Below are 22,531 nucleotides of genomic sequence, written 5' to 3'. Positions count from 1 at the left end.
AAATCAACATGGATTTAGTAAGGGGAGATCATGCCTGACAAACCTGTTGGAATTCTTTGAAGAGGTGACAAGTAGGTTAGTCCAGGGAAACCCAGTGGATGTGGTCTACCTAGACTTCCAAAAGGCCTTTGATAAGGTGCCATACGGGAGGCTGCTGAGCAAGGTGAGGACCCATGGTGTTCGAGGTGAGCTACTGGTATGGATTGAGGATTGGCTGTCTGACAGAAGGCAGAGAGTTGGAATAAAAGGTTGTTTTTCGGAATGACAGCCAGTGACAAGCCGTGTCCCGCAGGGTTCAGTGTTGGGGCCGCAGCTGTTCACATTATATATTAATGATCTGGATGAAGGGACTGGGGGCATTCTAGCGAAGTTTGCCGATGATACAAAGTTAGGTGGACAGGCAGGTAGTACTGAGGAAGTAGGGAGGCTGCAGAAGGATCGAGACAGTTTGGGAGAGTGGTCCAGTAAATGGCTGATGGAATTCAACGTGAGCAAATGCAAGGTCTTGCACTTTGGAAAAAAGAATACAAGCATGGACTACTTTCTAAACGGTGAGAAAATTCGTAAAGCCAAAGTACAAAGGGATCTGGGAGTGCTAGTTGAGGATTCTCTAAAGGTAAACATGCAGGTTGAGTCCGTGATGTTGTCATTTATCTCAAGAGGGTTGGAATATAAAAGCACCGTTGTGCTACTGAGACTTTATAAAGCTCTGGTTCGGCCCCATTTAAAGTAATGTGTCCAGTTTTGGTCCCCACACCTCAGGAAGGACATACTGGCACTGGAGTGTGTCCAGCGGAGATTCACACGGATGATCCCTGGAATGGTAGGTCTAACATACGAGGAACAGCTGAGGATCCTGGGATTGTATTCATTGGAGTTTAGAAGATTAAGGGGAGATCTAACAGAAACTTACAAGATAATAGATGGCTTGGAAAGGGTGGACGCTCGGAAATTGTTTCCGTTAGGCGAGGAGACTAGGACCCATGGACACAGTCTTAGAATTAGAGGGGGTCAAGGAATTAAGGGCTACGGGGTGAATGCGGGTAAGTGGAGTTGAAATGCCCATCAGCCATGATTGAATGGCGGAGTGGACTCGATGGGCCAAATGGCCTTACTTCCGCTCCTATGTCTTATGGTCTAAATTTCACAACATCTTTCTGATAGCAAGGAGACCAGAATTGCATGCAATATTCCAACAGTGACCTAACCAATGTCCTGATCAGCCACAACATGACCTCAAAACTCCTGTACTCAATACACTGACCAATAAAGGAAAGCATACCAAACGCCTTCTTCACTATCCTAGCTATCTGCGACTCCACTTTCAAGGAACTATGTACCTGCATTCCAAGGTCTCTTTGTTCAGCAACACTCCCTAGGACCTTACCATTAAGTTATAAATCCTGCTAAGATTTGCTTTCCCAAAATGCAGCACCTCGCATTTATCTGAATTAAACTCCATCTGCCACTTCTCGGCCCATTGGCCCATCTAGTCAAGATCCTGTTGTAATCTGAGGTAACCTTCTTCGCTGTCCACTACACCTCCAATTTTGGTGTCATCTGCAAACTAACTGTACCTCTTATGCTCACATCCAAATCATTTTGTCCAAATGACAAAAAGTAAAGGACCCAGCATCGATCCTTGTGGCACTCGACTGGTCACAAGCCTCCAGTCTGAAAAACAACCCTCTACCACCACCCTCTATCTTCTACCTTTGAGCAGTTCTGTATCCAAGTGGCTATTTCTCCCTGTATTCCGTGAGATCTAACCTTGCTAATCAGTCTTCCATGGGGAACCTTGTCGAACACCTTACTGAAGTCCATATAGATCACATCTGATCAAGTTGGCTAGAAATACCTATACTGTGTTCAACTAAGGCTAAAATGCTTTATTTTTGTCACATCCTCTACAACTTGTTTAATGGAAAATAATCACTGTATTGCTCGTTTCTTCAGTTTGGATTCTTGGAAAAAAGAAGGCAACAGGAAGCTAACAAAACTGAGGCAACTTGCAGCCTGACCTAGCATACAGATTGAAAGATGGAATGCTTTGAGTTCCTGTCTGACTCGTAAGTGTAATTCAATAACAACCCGATACTGTACACATTCATATATTCATACTGTATGGAAACAGACCTTGCGGTCCAACCAGTCCATGCTGAATATAACCCCAAACTCAGCAAGTGCCACCTGCCTGCATCTGACACATATCTCTCCAAAACTTTCAAATTCATGTATTTAACTAAGTGTCTCTTAAACATTGTAACATCCACCAATTCCTAAAGAATTTGCCCCTCGTGTCTTTTTAAATCCCTCCCCTCTCAACTTGAAAATATTGCTCCCCAGTTTTGAAATTCCCCCATCCTTCAAGACGTGACTGCATATAATATCTATATTTAAATTACTTACCAACACAGAACATTGAAAAGTACAGCACAGGAATGAACCCTTCAGCCCACGATGTTGTGCCAGACATAATGTTCAAAGTTAAACTAATCCCTTCTGCCTGCCCTGGGTCCATGTCCCTTCATTCCTTGCATACTCATGTGCTTATCTAAAAGTCCCTGAAACACTGTATCATATCTGCCTCCACCATTAACCCTGGCAGCACGTTCTCGGGCGTAAAAAACTTGCCCACACATTTCCTTTGAACTTTCCCTCTCTCACCTTAAATGCATGCCTCCTAGTATTAGACATTTCAACTCTGGGAAAAAGATCAATCCTAACTAGAATCTATTCTAAAAACTGAGGGCTTTTTCCTTAATATCACAACGTTAGCAGTCATGCATCTCTATTGCACGCATATCAAAACACAAAAAGCTGTTTAATCTAATCTAACCCTGCAAAATATTAGCAGAACTCTGCAGCATACATAGGTACATTTTCCATAAGTACAACTCTGCCTTTGAGTCTGTTGCTGATGTACAATTTCCTGTACTTCACCTGAACTTCCAATCTTATCACTTAAATAGCAATATCAACAGTGCAATTCCTTGGCAACATGGTGTTGACAGACTTGAAGTTACATGGCTATACAAATGATATTTAATTCCAGAACTAGAATGACACTTAGCTTTCCTCACTGCTGATAGTGTTATTTATTCTGGTATTCATTGGATGAGGACTAGAAACTAACACATTCAGCGACTCATCTCACTGTGGGTGCTGGCATATCTTATGCAGCCCCAAGGTGATTTCTTCTGTTTACATTGGCAGAGAAATACGATTCATTGAGTGATTGCTATATTATAATAGATGTCGCTCTATTTTGTATAAACTTTCAATCAATTATTAAATTAGAAATGTTATGATTATACCAAAATATGAACAGAAATTTGGTTAGATTGCAGTATTCAAACACACATGCTTTTTTTCCATGTGAATTTCATGCTCTTCTGGAACAACTGAACAGAATACTTTCCTACTTCTCATCACTCAGTACCTTGATCAGTCTACTAAACCTCAACAACCTGCACATGATTTGGAGATGCCGGTGTTGGACTGGGGTGTACAAAGTTAAAAATCACACAACACCAAGTTATAGTCCAACCGGTTTATTTGGAAGCACTAGCTTTCGGAACGCTACTTCTTCATCAGGTGGTTGCCCAGATGAAGGTGGACAACCGTCCAAAAGCTAGTGTTTCCAAATAAACATGTTGGACGATAACCTGGTGTTGTGTGATTTTTAACAATCTGCACAGTGGAAGTCCCTTTGTCCTACTCCAACAGCGTGGTACTACTTTGCCTTTACCAATGGGTGAAAGCATTAAAGGAGTGGAGAAGGGAAAGCCAGTAGAAATTACCTACCTGAACTTCCAGAAAGACCTTTCTGAGATTGCATGTGAGATTGCATGTAGATTGCTGTGGTATCAGCAGAGATTTGAAACACTTGATTAGGAATAAGATTCAATCTTGCAGTACAAAACCTTGTAGTTAATGGATTTGTTTCAACCTGGAGGCATTTTACAGTTTTTTTTAAAATTTCACTCGTATGCTGTGGGTGTTGCTGACTGACCAGCATTTATTGTCCATCTCTAATTTCACTTGAGAAGGTGGTGGTGAACTGCCTTCTTGAACTGGTGCCATCCTTGTGTTGTGGATATACGCACAATGCATTTAGGAAGGGAATTCCAGGATTTTGACCAAGCAACAGTGAAGGGACTGTGAAATATTTTGAAATCAGGATGGTGAGTGACTTGAAGGGGAATTTAAAAGTGGTGGTGTTCCAATATATCTGCTGCCCTTGTCCTTCTAGATGGAAGTGGTCATGGATTTGGAAGATGCTGTCTAAGGATTAGATTACTTACAGTGTGGAAACAGGCCCTTCGGCCCAATAAGTCCACACCGACCCGCCGAAGCACAACCCACACAGACCCATTCCCCTACATTTACCCCTTCACCTAACACTACGGGCAATTTAGCATGGCCAATTCACCAAACCTGCACATTTTTGGACTGTGGGAGGAAACCGGAGTACCCGGAGGAAACCCACGCAGACATGGAGAATGTGCAAACTCCAGTCAGTCACCTGAGGTGGGAATTGAACCCGGGTCTCTGGCGCTGTGAGACAGCAGTGCTAACCACTGTGCCACTGTGCTGCCCACTGTGAACTTCTGCAGTGCACCTTGTAGATAATATACATTGCTGCTATTGACCGTCAGTGATGGGGGGGGAATGGCTCTTGTGCCAATCAAGCAAGCTGCTTTGACCTGGATGGTGTCAAACTTCTTGAGTGTTATTGGTGCTGCACTCATCCAGACAAGTGAGGAGTATTCCAGTACGCTCCTGACTTGTGCCTTGTAGCTGGTGAACAGGTTTGAGGATTCAGGAAGAATTACTCGTCACAGTGCTCCTAGCCTCCTGTACTGCCTGTATTTAAATGGCAAGTACACTTGATTAATGGTAACCATCAGGATGTTAATAGTGTACGATTCATGCTCTTCTGGAACAACTGAACAGAAAGCTTTCCTACTTCTCATCACCTAGTACCTTGATCAGTCTACTAAACCACAACGACCTGCACATGATTTGGAGATGCCGGTGTTGGACTGGGGTGTACAAAGTTAAAAATCACACAACACCAGGTTATAGTCTAACAGGTTCATTTGGATGCACTAGCTTTCGGAACGCTGCTTCTTCATCAGGTGGTTGTCCAGATGAAGGTGGACAACCTTCTGAAAGCTAGTGCTTCCAAATAAACCTGTTGAACGTCAAGGGTCAGTGGGTAGATTATCTGTTAATGGAGATAATCTTAATTTGGCATTGTGTGGTGTGCATGTTACTTACCACTTATTAGCCCATGCCTGGCTAATGTCCAGATCTTTTAAACATGGACTGCTTTAGTATCATGAATGGTGCTGAACATTGAGCAATTATCAGCAAACATCCCCACATCTGATTTTATGATGGAGAAAAGGTTATTGATGAAGGTTGGGCCAAGGATACTACTCTGAGGAACTCCTGCAGAGATGTCCTGGAATGAGATGACTGACCGCCAACAACCATAACCATCTTCTAATGTGCCAGTTATGACTCCAAACAGCAGAGGTTGCCTCCTGAATTTCACTGGTTCTAGTCTTGCTAGTGCTCTGTGATAGACAATTGATCAAATGTGGCCCACCTCACCTCTGGAATCCAGTACTTTTGTCCATGTTTGAATAAAGCTTGTAATGAGGTCAGGAACTGGGTAGCTCTGGCGGAACCAAACTGGGCATCAGCAAGCAGGTTATTGGTGAGTAGGTACTGTTAATGATACCTTCCATCAGTCAATGAAAGCAAGCATGCAGGTGCAGCAGACAGTGAAGGAAAGCTAATGGTATGCTGGCCTTCATAACAAGAGGAATTGAGTATAGTAGCAAAGAGGTCCTTTTGCAGCTGTACATGGCCCTGATGACACTGCACCTGGAGTATTGTGTGCAGTTTTGGTCTCCAAATTTGTGGAAGGACATTCTGGCTATTGAGGGAGTGCTGTGTAGGTTCACAAGGTCAATTCCTGGAATGGCACGGCTATCATATGTTGAAAGATTGGAGCAACTGGGCTTGTATACCATTGAGTTGAGAAGGATGAAAGGGGATCTGATTGAGATGTATAAAATTATTAAAGGATTGGACAGAGGCAGGAAGCATGTTTCCGCTGATGGGTGAGTCTAGAACCAAAGGACACAGTTTAAAAATAAGGGGTAAGCCATTTAGAACAGAGTTGAGGAGAAACTTCTTCACCGAGAGAGTAGTGGATATATGGAATGCTCAGCCCCAGAAGGCAATGGAGGCCAAGTCTCTGGATACTTTCAAGAAAGAGATGGATAGAGCTCTTGAAGATAGTGAAACCGAGGGTTATGAGGATACGGTAGGAACAGGATACTGATTGTGGATGACCAGCCATGATCATAATGAATGGTGATGCTGGCTCGAAGGGCTGATGGCCTACTCCTGCACCTATTGTCTATTGACTCATGACCAAGAGTAGACTGATGGTGTGGAAATTGGCCAATTTGGATTTGTTCTGCTTTTTGTATACAGGAAATACCCCTGTGCAATTTTCCATATTGGTAGGTAGGTGCCAATGTAACTATAGTAGAACAGTTACCGTTGAGATCCCTTTACCTTAACCAAGCTACTGTTCACTGCCTTCATAACAAGAGGAATTGAGTATAGTAGCAAAGAGGTCCTTTTGCAGCTGTACATGGCCCTGATGACACTGCACCTGGAGTATTGTGTGCAGTTTTGGTCTCCAAATTTGTGGAAGGACATTCTGGCTATTGAGGGAGTGCTAAGTCTAATACTTAGGTTCCATTCTCAAGAAAAATGAATTTGATTTGTTAGACATGACCTTCCCATTGGCTCTCTCTAATCAGCCCTAATTTGCCTTAAGTGCATGGTTACTTTGTCTTTAATTATATACTCCAATAACTTACCCATATGGACAATGTTTATTATTTGATAATTGGATGACTTTTTATTTATATATAATTAAAACTTGCTTACAACAGATGTTAAAATAGCAAGTCTATAATTTGTTAATTTTTCTCACTTAAATAATAGAGTTGTATCGGCTGTTTTCTAATAAAAAGGGAACAATTCTGGAATTGGGATATTATGAGTAAAGCAATTGTAATTTCCTAACTTTAAAACCTTGGGTTGGGAACCATTAGACCCTGGGTTTTTGTTAGTCATTAGTGCTCTAAGTTTAATCCAGTAATGTTTTTCCATGCAAGTTTCTTTCCCTGTTTCCTTTTTGCAGCACGTGCCTTTTTTTTCCCCTTCCTTTCATTATATTTCTCTCCCTTCACTGGATCTACACTACTGTTTACATTGGATGCCACAAGAGATAAGAGATAACAACGTAAAACCAAAATACAATAATATGCAAGACTATAAAGAGGCTAAAGTGAATAGGAAATTGGGATGTCTTAATTCAACTATTCAATATAAACCATATTATACTCATTTGTCTTTATAGATTTGCTAGTCAGATTGCATCTAGAATATTAAGCTCAATTTAGGTTTCTCAAGCTAAGTTACCTTAGGAAAGGTCTGCAGCATAGCAATCGCAATGATTCCTATCTTCTAGAACACCATCTATTTAGGCTCAAAGACTTGATCTACACACAGCACAGATTTGGGGGTGCTGTCCTAGAAATCTATAATATAATCAATGGACTAGATAGTCTCCTGATTTATAGATTACTCCAGTTTTATAGATTGGGGAGAACAAGAGGCTGTGAGCTTGAATATTATAGAAACAGGCATAGACTGAATACTAGTTGGTTAGTTATCTGAGTATTGTGACCCTCCGCAATGTGATAGTATCCTAGAGTGATGAGCAATTATCTGCATACCTTCAAGAGGGAGATGAATCAGTTCTTGATGTGACAGAGGTGTATCATGTAGAAGGTAAGTGTTTTGATACAGATAATACTAGGGTTGTGTGATTTCATGGATGACTTTTCACCACCCAGGGAATCAGGGAGGAATTTTCCAAAGTTCTTTTGCCTTTATTGGCTTTTTTTTTCTTCGCTTTTGGTCACCCACTGAAGATTATATGACTCAGGTGGGGTTTGTGAGCTTTGTGGATAGGAGAGGAAAGGAAGAAGCTATAATACTCAGTATTGTCTTCTAATGTGAAGCAGACTGATGAACAAACTGGCCTCTTGCTTGGCAATTTTGAAGGTTCCTCTGGCCAGCCTCATTTCATTTCTGCTCTTAGATCTTTACCTGGCTTACCCCAAGCAGATTTAAATTCATATATTACAACTTTCTCACTGTACCAGTTGCACAATAGATTGTTTCATATGATATTAAAGATGGTACAAAATTAACCAATGCAGAAAAATCTTTGAGCATTTTGCACTGAATGTGTCTGATTTAACTTGAATTAACGTTATCACGTCCCCCACCCCACCCTCCAGTCACATCTCTCTAGTCCTTCTTGGTGGTTATGTTGTCTAATGCTGAAGTTAATCATTGCTTTATTTCATGCCTCCTAGTTAATAGCAAACAGTTCCTTGAGGTAGTAGCATTTTCTTTTTCCTTTTCTCTTTCCCTCCCCCCAGTTGTGGGAGATCTTTACTAGCGTCAGTCAACAGACACTTTACTATGTTGATGCAAAAGGGAGAAGGTGCTTTAGGTTTACAATCTTGTTTTCATATACAGAATGACCAACCAGATGCTTCTCCCAGTATTAGTCTTGGTGGTATTCTAAGTTTAATATTTTAGGGTAGTTCAAGTTCACTAGAAAGGAAATAAACAAATTCAGGAATTGTATCTGATTTTATGCTTTGAAATGGAGTCAGTGTTTGTGGAAAAATAAGCTAACTTACCAGTGTTTACGCCTCCATTGGATGAAAGAGGAAATGGCTGCATGGCTACATAATTGGCTGAGGAACAGAAAAGCATTCTGTAGTGTTAAGCCGTTATTGTCCAAATTGGAAGTGTTCCGTACTGTCCCTTAGGGATTACTACTTGCACCATTGTTGATTCTGATTTATAAATTATCTAGATTTGGATATATCAGATATAATTATTAAAAGCACAGATAACAAAGATCTCAATGTAGAAAACATTAACAAGATTAATAACAGACTCCAGAAAATATTGAGACACTGGTGAAGGACCAGACACATAACAGAAACTTAGCACAGGAAATTAAGATGAGTAAATTTGGGAAGAATTAGGAAAGGCAATGGATATCTGTTCATTAATCTGAAAGTGGTAGGATAAGTTCAGGAGGCTGTTCAAATGACATGGATCCTTTTTATATTTTTTTTAAAAAAGCAAAACGTGCCAAAGCAAATAAGGATGTTATATTGAATCCTTCTGAAACATAGATCTTCAGGAAGAATGTCAAGGGTGACAGTAGATCTACTAGCTCAGTTAGCTTAGCTGGAAGGCTTGTTTTCGGATATTTCATCACCATTACTAGGTAACATCAGTGAGAGTCTCTGAAGCGCTGGTGGTATGTCCTGCCTCTATATTAATAAGCCTTGGTTTCTTAAGGTGGTGATTGTGATTTCTGATTTGTTTTTTTTTCCAAGGGAAGATAGATGGGTTATAAATCAATATATTTATCGATGGAATTCTGGTTAGAATGCTATGCCTATAGGAATTCTTATGCGTGTCTTTGTTTCGCTTGTCCTAGGATATGTGTTGTTGTCCCAAAGTGGCATCCTCCTTTGTATGTATGGAAACTGGTGATAGTGGGTCATGTCTTTTGCTGGCTAGTTGGTGTTCATGTATCCTGGTGACAAGCTTCTTGACATTACAGAGCTTTTCACATCAATTAACATCGACCTGGCCAAAGAAACATTGGCATCACTACTAGAAAAACCAGGACCACTAACACCAACCTTCTCAGCAAAAACAACATCCTCAAGCTAGTGTACCTGTGCCTCACCACCCACTTCACATTCAATAACGAGTCTACAAACAAATCAATGAAGCACCTATGGGATCACCAAAATCAGGGCTCATAGCGGAAACAGTAATGCAGAGACTTGAACAAGCTGCCCTCCCATCCATCCAACCCAAACTTTGGGTCTGCAAAACAAATTAGACAGAAGATACAACACCATCAACAATAACCTGACATGCACAAAATTCACAAAAGGAGGAGAATGACAACAGACTCTCATTCCTAGATGTGACAGTTGAACGTACAGTTAATGGAGAGCTTCAAACCAGTGCCTACAGAAAAACAACATGCCCGGACCAAATACTTAACTTCAGAAGCAATCATCCCAACACAAACTGAGCTGCATCAAGACATTATTTCAATTAGCTACATCTCACTGCAGCACCCAGAACCACAAACAGCAGAAGAAAAATACTACACAACATTTTCAAGAAAAACAGGTACCCAATAAACAATTCACTGATTTCCTCAGAAATAAACCCAAACAAGCAGATACAACACAACTAAAAACTACAGCCACATTACCTTGCATCAAAGACATATCAGAAGTGAATTCCAGACTACCCAGACCCCTTGGCATCATGGTAGCCCACAAAGCCACCAATACACTTAAACAGCAACTAATGAACCTAAAGGATCCATTAGATACTACCAGCAAGGCTAACATCATTTAGAAAATAGCATGCAAGAACAGTTTTAAACAAAACGCTACAAGTGTCCAAACAAGCAGGAAACTGGCACCAGGATACACGAACACCAACTGGCCACCCACTATCACTAGTTTCTATACATACAAAGAAAGACACTTTGACTGACTGGATAACACATCCATCCTAGGACAAGCGAAACAAAGACACTCTCGAATTCCTAGAGATATGGCATTCTAACCAGAACTCTGTCAGCGAACACATTGATTTAGATTTCATCTACCTTCCCTTGGAAAAAAGAACTGGAAATTATATCACCCACTTAAGAAACCAAGACCTATAAACAGAGGTGGGACATACCACCAGTGCTTCACCAGAGACTCTTTCTCTGTTACCTAGTCATGGTGATGAAATGTTTGAAGACAAACCTTCCTGCTCAGCAAGCTACCTTACTTACTTATCATCAACTTGAGCTGCAAATTTTCTCAAATTGCTACTAGAACAGTTCCAAGAAGATTTGAAGTATTTTTATTATGTGAATTTAGAGAACTTAGTGGCAAAAGGGGCATAATTAGAAAGCAGATTTAAAACATTTGGCAAAAGCAATGTCAACTATTATGCAGCAAGTTAGTATGAGCAGGAATGCACTAACTGAAAGATTAGTAGCAGATTCAAACATTTTCTGCAAAGCATTGGGGAAAAATTGAAGGGCTTTGTAGAAGGACATTGAAGAGATCATTGGCTTCACATGCTGTACTACTCTAATTTTTAAAACTATCCTTCATTTCAAACAATAACTTTCCTTCAAGTAGCATTCTTCTGATGAAGGGAAAAAAAGGCAAATCATTGAGGCACAATCATATGGAAGTGGTTATCAAATCAATGGAGATATTATTAGATGTGGCCAAATACTTCATGAAGCATGGGGTTAAATGATAAGAAATTTAAGGGTGGAATCCAGATCATGGGGCCAAATGTGTCATGTCTTCTCTGTCAATGGTCAAGAGAATGCAGCTTGGGATAGGAATCAAAAGAATAAGGAGTTGAGGGAAGTTAGGGGTAGACAGAATCAAGAACACATAATACTTTAAACAGGAGGATGGGAATTTTAAACTGCATCTTTTTGTGGTGCTGGATTAGTAACAGCAAGACTGATAAATGAAAGGATATGTCTAGCAGAGTACGTTGAAAATGATAAGAGGTACAACATCTGCTGGACAGAGACAGTTTGAGGCCTAAAATACAGTTTCACAAATGTGGAAGGAAGGAGTGATTGTTTTGCATAGGCTGGCAGCTTGGGGTTCAGTTTGAGAGAGTGATTAGGGAGGGGAATGGAATCAATAAAAAAGTAAAATGTTTGTGACAGGAACTGAAGTCCATTACACCCCCAGGAACTAATTTTTAACTCTGTCAAAATGTATTCATTTAAACAGAGTTAAAAGCCCTCTGGCTTTAGTCCACCTAGTGTTTAGTGGAGTTCATTCTTTTCTTGATTTGGAGAATGCTTACAGTACAAAGGCCATTCGGCCTATTGTATCTGCACCTAATCTCCAAATGAGCTGAAATTAGTGCTATTCCCTCACCTATTCCTTATAACTATGCACATTCTTTCTTTTTGATAACTCTATTCTCTTTTGAAAGCTTTGATTAAACTCCCCTTCACTAAACTCTATGGACCTTGGCCACTTGCTGCATGAAAAAGCTTTTCTTTGTGCTGCTTTTGCTTCTTTGACAATTGCCTTTAAATTTGTGCTATCTTATTTTCATCCTTTCACAAGCAGGAAGTTTCCTTCTGTCTGTTCAGATCAACGTTTTTGAAATCTGCTACAAAACTTCCCTCATGTCTTCTCCTTTCCAAATACTTTGCCAGTTTATCTTTATACCTAAAGTTCGTGATCTCTGGAGATCTTTTCTTACCTCCTTTCTTTTGAAACTCCAAGTTAGTTAAACATGAATTTTCCTAAACAACACTGCATTGGTATTCATTTGTCCATGTGACTACTGCGTTATTTTTGAGCTATTTGTCTTTATTGAGAGATAAAATGGGGGGTGGGGGAGAAGCAGTAGGCTGGGGGAATGTAGCTGGGAAGGCGCTAGGTAGATACGGGTGGAGGGTGATGTGACAGGTCAGTGAGGAGGGCAGAGCAGATAGGTGAGAAGGAAGATGGACAGGTCAAGAAGTTGGTACTGAGTTGGAGGGTTGGATCTGAGATGAGGTGTGAAGGTCAAATCACTGAATTATTTAAGAACATGGCTGATTCATTTCACAATCCCATTCTCCTGCCTTATCTTCAACTTTTGATCCCCATAAAAGGTGAGAACCTATTTATCTTGGTTATAAATTTTATTCAATGTCTTCGCCTTCATGGCCTACTGCAGCAATGAGTTCTACAGATTCACAATGCTCTGAAGAAATTCCTCTTTCTCAGTGCTAAAGGCTGTGTCTCTCCAATTAATGGAAACATCTCCATGTCCATTCCATCCAAGTATCTCAGTATTCTAAGTTGCAATCAGATCATCTCTCATCCCTCATCCTTCTAAACTGAGTACTGACCCAGAGTCCTCAACTGCTCTTGATATGACAAGCTCTTCATCCCTGGGATCTTTCTCGTAAACCTCCTCTGGCCCCCTTCAAGGCCAGCACATCCTTCCTTGGAGGGTCCAAAACTGCTTACAAGTTCCTTGTCCAGATCATGAATATATGACATGAATAGTTGCAGTCTCAACATGGACCCCTGTGGATCTCCTCCAGTTACTGGCCCTTTTATCACTCTCTGCCTTCTGCCAGTCAGATAATCATCTATTCATGTCAGTACCTTGCCACTAACACCCATGGTGCTTATCTTATTTAGCAGCAAAAAAAAGTGGACACTTAGCATAATTCTTAAAGTACTACAGATATAATGATTCAAGAATAATAAAAGATGACCAGTACTTGAAACGCTGTGGCCACATTTGCACAGATAATAGGACCAAGTGAAGGTGGTACTACTGATCCAAATCATTGAGCAGAGGCATTGGAGGAGGAGGAGGAGGAGGATGATATAGTTAAGTGTAGGTATGGGAGATATCATGGAAGGGTTGACAAAAGGGTGTTGTCAAAGGCTGGAGAGGGATCAAGGAATATGAGGAAGGGAATAACATTGTAAATTAGTGACTGAAGATGTCAATTGTAACTATGATAAGGACTGTTTCAGTGCCATAGCAAGGATAGAAAGCTGACATGGAGGACTCTGATCAACTCAGTAGTCATAACCTACTAATTAGAAATTGAAGTGTGGTTAGTATAGGCAAATATAGCCACGGTCTGGGCTGAATTTAAGTCCTGCTTCCAGAGGTGAGAATCTAATTTACCTGCATCATTCAATACCATCATTTATATTTCTTCAATCTAACTTCATGATGACATTACATGTTAGTTTACTAGCACCTTCCTCTTACAAAACTTTTGAGTTGCTTCTGTGTTCTTTGTGGAAAGCCTACTTGATAGTGTATTCCCATACATTCAGAAATAAAAGTCCATCTGGTTAATGAACTGCATCATGAGTGAGTGGTTTTTCTTTACACGTGCATGTTGTGTGTATATGTATTTCCTCTTAACAGAATCATGAAACATGCAGCACAAAAATTACTCTCATGGTGCTTGAACTTGCTCTCTGAAAATTAATGAGACAGTTATGTTGGTTGGCTGAGATTAATGTTTGGGCCTAGGATTGAACACGTGGGTTAAATCATCACTTGGATATATTAATGTTAGTACTTTGCATAATATCAAGCTGTATCTTTCTTTTGAATTTGAAAAAAATAACAATAAACATGTTTATTTTCCACTAAAATTTGAAAATTGAAGTGTTTTTCAAGGACATATAAGATTTCAAAATCATGCTTTATTTACTAATCAGTTAATCTTGTCCTTTTCAAATTAGTATAAATTAACCAAATTTTAGACACTTGTGAACCCAATATTGACTGAGGAGACACAAATATGCACTCCCTTGATGCTTAAACAATGTTCTCCTCCATCAACTGATTTCAAATAAAATATTACAATATTCTGAAATATTGCTCATCAATACATTTGACGCAGACTAATCCATAATGATTTTATAAGCCAGCAATTGTCTCAAAGGGACTTGTATTCTATCAGTATTCTTTCAGCTTGCATTTATACAGAACATTTAACAAAGTAAAATATCCCAGGTACTTCAGTCACAGTCAGACCTAGTAAAAATGAGTCTCCAATAAGTAGTCAAAGATTCTGCTGAAGATATGGATTCTTCAAGCTTTCTTTAAAGTGACTGAAATATAGAGAATTGCAAAGACTTAAGAATGGCTTTTTCTAGAATGTGAAGAAAGATAGCTAAGGGTTTTCCCACTAATAGTGGGAATGCATTGAAACCAAGATTGGAAGAAAGTTTACAGTCAGGAACAAGAAGTGTTGGAGGAAGATGGCATAGTTGAGTATGATGAAAGCTGCAGAGATATCACAGTGACAGGCAAATTGAAAGTATATGACCTTGACCTGGGCTGTTTTGTGACAAGACAAAAATGGACTGAAGAAATTTGCAAAAGGAATGGTTAAAAGTGAACATTGATTTGAGTGGCAACAACAATTCCAAACACTTCATTGCAAGTTGGGGAAATCTGGTAGCCTGAGATGACAAGGGATGGTCTAGATATAGAAACAAACTTGGCTAGAGACAAAAAAAACTGCAGATGCTGGAATCCAAAGTAGACAGGTAGGAGGCTGGAAGAGCACAGCAAGCCAGGCAGCATCAGGAGGTGCAGAAGTTGATGTTTCGGGTGTAACCCTTCTGCACCTCCTGATGCTGCCTGGCTTGCTGTGCTCTTCCAGCCTCCTGCCTGTCTAGTAGTTAGAGAAACCAGCACATTGCTCCATTTAAGAGTGGAATGAAAAATGCCTGTGGATGGAGAAGAAATATGTTAGACTATCAAATCCTCCTTCACAAAAAGAGTAGTCAGAAACTATATGAGAGGAGAGGCCAAGAAACCAAGATGTAAACTTCAGGAAGAAATGAATATCTCAAAGATATGATAGTTGAAGGCATAGTTGCTGGCAGAAGCTTCAGCTTGAATTTTTATATATCAGCACTCAGAATTTAAGGTTCTTTCAGACTTCTGAAAGGACACTGCCACACACACTATTTCCAAGACACAATGCTGTTGCTTGTCACCTAACCATGAGAGGAACGGTAGAGTAGTTTAGAAATTCATTCTCTTCAAATGCCTCAGGACTGAACATTATGCAGGATTCCTAAAAGGCATCACATGATTTTTTTTTGACTAATACCTAACGTGCACATTTTAATCTAGTAAATCTATGATGAATGTTACAAAGAAAAATGTTCTTTACATTTCTTCATGAAAATGCATTTCTAAAATCATAAACTCTGATACATTGGCTGTCTTTCTAGGTTTGGTTTAATTGAAGATGGAAATGTGTTGCTGGAAAAGCGCAGCAGGTCAGGCAGCATCTAGGGAACAGGAGAATCGACGTTTCGGGCATTAGCCCTTCTTCAGGAGGGCTAATGCCCGAAACGTCAATTCTCCTGTTCCCTAGATGCTGCCTGACCTGCTGCGCTTTTCCAGCAACACATTTCCATCTCTGATCTCCAGCATCTGCAGACCTCACTTTCTCCTCATTGGTTTAATTGAAACCAACCAAATATGTTACAAATATGCCATACTCTGATAATTATTATTGCTATCTGTGAATTTGATTAGCTTTCTTTAGCATCTCTTATGCTCCCTAATGACCCAAGACCATTTGACCTGTTCTAGCAAAAGAGGTATCCAGGCCAATGAACTTAACTGTGTTCTGCCCTGTAATAAAATGTTGAGCAGTTATACCTTTACTTTCAGTAGTGCACTTTTCAATCTGATAGATGAAAATAATGTATCCAACTTTGTTTCAGCAATCCAAACATTAATTTTAAAATTGCCTCCAATGTTCCCTCTAAGACACGTGCGGAGCTGCTCCAATGTTCCGCATGTGGCGATTAGCATTGGTTAGTCAATTGTGGCATTGACAGCTTCCAGAAGCTGCTGCTGTGCATTGGTCACAGAAGCCTGTGTTGCCAGTCTCTATAAAAACAAATTAGAGGGAATGCTGGTTGTTTTCACATTTGAAAATCAACTTTGGGAGTTGACAGGAAGGTGGAGGTTACGTTTCTCCCATGCATCCACCACCTTTGACTTCCAAGGTTGTAAAGGTGATATTGTCACAACTCACTGGAATAGTGCACTGGAAATCAAGTTCCATTATTGCCAAAGTTAATCACCAATTTTACCTAGCTGACAAACTCTAATTAAAAGAAAACACTCAACAGGTTTCTATACTTAACAAGAAAATAACTGATCTGAACAAATTGACTTTGGCAATTAGGAAACATGAATTGCTAACTTATGACTCTCTAACTGAAACTCCATTCTTTTAATTCCTCCTCTCAAACAAATTGATAAGACATGGATATTAAGTGTTAAACAAACAAGTCAGCAACACCAGTTTGATAGCACCCAATTTCAAACACGAGAGTTGATTGTTGTCTTTCAGTTTCTTCCAATTCATTCTTGTTCTTTGCTGCTGACACTATTCAATGATTGAGAATCTGTCCTTACATTGTCTTATTCTTCTTCCAACAGAAACAGGAGATTTGCAGAGAAAGGTGAGTGAAGACAGCTCATTGTTACTAAAGACTTTCTCATGCTTCCAAACAGGACAGAGACTTTCTTTAATGCTTTTTCTTTGATGCACTATCCCCACACCAGCCATGGGCACCTAGTCAGGAGCCAAGTAAAATGTTGCTAAGCAATTGTTCCTTCATTTGGAACCCATCAGATTAGTGCTGTCTGCTTTTTGCTATCCTTGTTCTAGGAAAATGCAATATTGAATACAACTCAGTGTGCACCAGTAAAAAAAAATATTTTTCAAAACTGCAGCCATCACTTTGGGTGAGAGCAGTTTTTTGACCAGAATCCAAAAACAGGAAATAGAGTATGGTATTTACACTATTTGAAATATTGTTAATTACAGGAAACAATTAAGCCCCTCTGAGATTGAATACCTTACACTCATCAAGGTTTGGGCCTTCAAAACATAGTAAATGCCTCATACAAAACTCAGTTGGTATGAGGTTAATCTAAGTCTTTCAAGGGCATAGATGTACTTGGGAAGCCTTTGAACTGCCTTCCCATTCATTTGTTGATGTAGCAGGGAACAGACAGTAACTGTAAGAAAATGGGGTGAGGGATATCCCCTGATTGCAACCTGAAATCAGAATTTAAAGGTCTAATCTAAATTAAACTTTCTTTTGACTTCTGGTCAGAAATTAAAATTATACACTTGCAGGAATGTTGCAGCCAAAATATTTTTGAAATCATGAGCTACAATTTTGAATGTCTTTTTACTTAGTGCAGTGAACGTAAATAAAGGGTGACTTAGTAACAGGATACTGGCCTCTGTGCAGTTATTTCCATGAGTATGGGATTAATATTATGGTGACTCGGATATGAAAGCAAGTTTTATTACGTGGTATTTATGTTTACTTCAGGATCACTGAATGTGAGCTGAAAACTTGTAACATCATCCACCCAGGGAGACAACCATTTCATTACACCTACAGGGAGTGTTCATGCTCTTATCAAGTTCTCTTATACTCATGTTTGTAGATTTTAATTTTGAAACAATATGTTGGAAGTCTCTACTTAAATTCAATTTCCCTTGTCATCTACATTTCCACCAGGGTCAGATAAGATTCATGCTCTAACAAATTTGATCAGTATCTAGAATATCTCCAAGCCTTGACAAAATTTCAAAGTCCTGATACTGTTCATGGTCATTTGACACAATATTCTTATCTGCTAAAGACATTCAATAATACCGTCCATCATTAGCACAGACAACAGATGTTTTCCATTCTTACAATGAAACATGACTTTATGTCCACCAGTTAAAAGTTGAAAGTATTTTTCATGCCAGTCTCAAAAGTAAACTGCCTGCACTTTTGTTTTAAAAACCACAGGATGTTTTTGTTGGATCCCAGTGTTGTTAAGGATCCTAAATTTATACCGTTCATATAAGTGTAAGGTGCTATTTGCTGTCAATAAACTATTCAAATGAATGATAGTTGAATCAACAATTTCAATGAGTTTGAGGTAGGTACTTTTTAGCCAATTAGACAGCATGTACAAGGGACCATAGTTAGAAGGAGACATTGCCCCATGCTTGATGTGGAGTATTCAGGGAGTTAGGCCTGCCTGCCAGCCAGCCAGCCAACCAAGAGCTGTAATTATTTTAATGGCCCCCAAGATATCACTTTGGTAGCAAAACAGATTGCTTTTATGTGAACAAGGAAAAAGTGAGGACTGCAGAAACAGATGGATCTCATAGAATGAGTTCCCTGATTGATTGGATAAAGTTAACCCCTAATCAGAGAGCCCTGGCTGACTGACATAAACAGGAGATGGAAATGTGTTGCTGGAAAAGCGCAGCAGGTCAGGCAGCATCTAGGGAACAGGAGAATCGACGTTTCGGGCATTAGCCCTTCTTCAGGAGGGCTAATGCCCGAAACGTCAATTCTCCTGTTCCCTAGATGCTGCCTGACCTGCTGCGCTTTTCCAGCAACACATTTCCATCTCTGATCTCCAGCATCTGCAGACCTCACTTTCTCCTGACATAAACAGGAGGGTTGTCAACCAACACCCTGGAGTTGTTCAGGGAGAGGTGGGCGCCGCAGGGAGTGGAGTGCATCATTTCTCCCTCCAACTGTATTTTGATTTAGTCCCTACCCTCCCCTTCACTGTTTTTGATCACACAGCACTGCCCTTTTGATGTGAAGCGCAGTGTTTGTCACTGGCCACCCGGGTGTTTTCCTATCTTCCTGGTGGTGGAATTTGAATAAAGATTCGTGCACTTTGTGTCTTTCACTGTGTCTCACACCTGCACACACACACACACCATGGGTGCTGGGGAAAAAATAAGTACTTAAGTACTACCGCAGTCAGGCGGTAGTGTGGGGGGGAAAAAAAAGAGAAAAAAAAAGAAAAAGAAAAAAAATAAATAGGAGTGCTCCAACTCTATCTTGATTTAGTCCCTACCCTCCCTTCACTGTTTTAATCACACAGCACTGCCCTTTGATGTGAAGGGCAATGCTTGTCACTGGCCACCTGGGTGTTTTCCTATCTTCCTAAAATAAAAATTAAAAAAATAAACAGGAGGGTTGTCGACCAACGCCCTGGAGTTGTTCAGGGAGAGGTGGGCGCCGCAGGGAGTGGAGTGCATCATTTCTCCCTCCAACTCTATTTTGATTTAGTCCCTACCCTCTCCCTCACTGTTTTGATAACCCAGCACTGTCCTTTGATGTGAAGGGCAGTGTTTGTCACTGGCCACCCGGGTGTTTTCCTGACTTCCTGGTGGTGGAAATTGAATAAAGATTTGTGCACTTTGTGTCTTTCACTGTATCTCACACCTGCACACACACACCATGGGTGCTGGGGATAAAATAAGCACTACCGTACTTAGGTGGTAGTGTGGGGGTTAAAATAAAAAAAAAGAACAGGACTGTGGAGTTAAGGCCACGATTGCTGTTTGCAGATCATTAGAAAGGCTGTGCAACTTAAAGGAAGCATTGACTGCTTCATCAGGAGCAATGTCCATTCTCCATCTATTTTGTTAGTCCCCTTTTAATATCTTTGTACCTCAAATGGATCTGATGTCATTCTTCTAAAGTCTAGAGTGTAGGCCTAAACTGCTCAATCTCTTAAGACAAAGTCTTTTTTACCGGAATTGATCTAGTGAACCTCCTCTGAACTGGAATGTGGGGAAAAAGATCATTTCTAGTTGTTATTGACCTAGTAAATGCCATGGCCTGGAATAACCAGATTGAGGCGCTAACAGTAGGTTAACTCTGCAGTGCCACTTCCATTTGATACCTGCCCTTTTAATAAAGAAAAAGAAATTTTAAATAAATAAACAGGAGGGTCCAGGCAGCGAGCCGTGGAGGAGATCGTTAGGGCCGACTGCCTGCCTCACTTCCGCGGTTACGTTAGAGCCCAGGTGTCCTCGGAGAAGGAGCACGCGGTGTCGACCAACACCCTGGAGTTGTTCAGGGAGAGGTGGGCGCCGCAGGGAGTGGAGTGCATCATTTCTCCCTCCAACTCTATTTTGATTTAGTCCCTACCCTCCCCCTCACTGTTTTGATCACACAGCACTGCCCTTTGATGTGAAGGGCAGTGTTTGTCACTGGCCACCCGGGTGTTTTCTTATCTTCCTGGTGGTGGAATTTGAATAAAGATTCGTGCACTTTGTGTCTTTCACTGTGTCTCACACCTGCGCGCACACACCATGGGTGCTGGGGAAAAAATAAGCACCACCGCACTTATGTGATAGTGTAGGGGTTAATAAAAGAGAGGAAAAAAAAATAAAATAAAATAAACAGGAGTGTCAGGGGTTGTGCTCAGTTTAGGAGCCAACTTTGAACTAGATGGGTCAGTGTCACGGAATATGCACCTGTAAATAAAGGGTGACTTGGTGATTGGATATGGCCTTTGAAGTTATTTCAAAGATGTTTATTATTACTGGGGAAATGCAAAGGAAAATATCAGGAACAGTTGGAGTGACATCACTGAGTCATAGAGTCATAGAAGATATACAGCATGGAAACAAACCCTTCAGTCCAACCCATCCATGCCGACCAGATATCCCAACCCAATCTAGTGCCACCTGCCAGCACCCAGCCCATATCCCTCCAAACCCTTCCTATTCATATACCCATCCAGATGCCTCTTAAATGTTGCAGTTGTACCAGCCTCCACTACTTCCTCTGGTGGCTCATTCCATACCCATACCACCTTCTGTGTGAAAAAGTTACCCCCTAGGTCTCTTTTATATCTTTCCCCTTTCACCCTAAACCTATGCCTTCTAGTTATGGACTCCCCAACCCCAGGGAAAAGACTTTGCCTATTTACCCTATCCATGCCCCTCATAATTTTGTAAACCTCTATAAGGTCACCCCTCAGCCTCCGACGGTCCAGGGAAACAACCCCACCCTGTTCAGCCTCTCCCTAATGCTCAAATCCTCCAACCCTGGTAACATTCTTGTAAATCTTTTCTGAACCCTTTCAAGTTTCACATCTTTCTGATAGGATGGAGACCAGAATTGCATGCAATATTCCAACAATGGCCTAATCAATGTCCTGTACAGACGCAACATGACCTCCCAACTCCTGTACGCAATACTCTGACCATACCAAATGCCTTCTTCACTATCCTATTTACCTGCGACTCCACTTTCAAGGAGCTATGAACCTGTACTCCTATCTTTTTTTTTATTTCAAATACATACTTTATTCATAAAATAATTTGATGGTCTGTACAGTTGGTCATGCCATACATATGTAAACATGTACATACAGAGATCAGAATTTATCATTTTTTATACAGGTCTGTACATTTTCCTATCATATGCCCATATAATTAGCTGACGCGTCAGCAGAGCCCAAATGACTGCATAGGCCCCCTGTTCTTCGTTAGGCAGGCACACTTTACACAGTGGTCTTTCCCCACCGCGCCTTGGCGGCAGCTGCCCCAAGCTTCAGCGCATCCCTCAACACGTAGTCCTGGACCTTGGAATGTGCCAGTCTGCAGCACTCAGTCGGGGTCAACTCCTTCAGCTGGAAGATCAACAGCTTTCGGACCACCCAGAGAGCATCCTTCACCGAGTTGATGATCCTCCAGGCACAGTTGATGTTCGTCTCGGTGTGCGTCCCGGGGAACAGGCCGTAGAGCACGGAGTCCCGCGTCACGGCGCTGCTCGGGACGAACTCGACAAACACCACTGCATTCCTCTCCAGACTTCCTCTGCATAGGCACATTCCAGAAGGAGGTGTGTGACAGTCACGTCCCCCCCCCCGCAGCCGCTTCGAGGGCAGCATGCGGTGCGGCTGAGAGTCCGGG

The 22,531-nt window shown here is 40.9% G+C and overlaps 1 protein-coding gene across 5 annotated transcripts in view; it reads left to right on the top strand.

Moving 5' to 3' along the window:
* LOC122539903 (acyl-CoA-binding domain-containing protein 5-like) overlaps window positions 1-22,531 on the top strand; it is a 193,530-nt gene that overhangs the window by 142,216 nt on the left and 28,783 nt on the right. For all 5 annotated transcript variants that reach the window (XR_006309206.1, XR_006309204.1, XR_006309205.1 and 2 more), the window contains exon 12: window positions 17,221-17,243. The gene's annotated coding sequence lies outside the window, so the exon portion shown is untranslated. The remainder of the gene's footprint in view (window positions 1-17,220; window positions 17,244-22,531) is intronic.

The sequence above is a fragment of the Chiloscyllium plagiosum genome, chromosome 33 (assembly GCF_004010195.1).
Source record: "Chiloscyllium plagiosum isolate BGI_BamShark_2017 chromosome 33, ASM401019v2, whole genome shotgun sequence".
Taxonomy (NCBI): Eukaryota; Metazoa; Chordata; class Chondrichthyes; order Orectolobiformes; family Hemiscylliidae; genus Chiloscyllium; species Chiloscyllium plagiosum.
The sequence above is the reverse complement of the archived record's forward strand: the minus strand, read 5'-3'. Positions and strand labels throughout refer to the sequence as shown.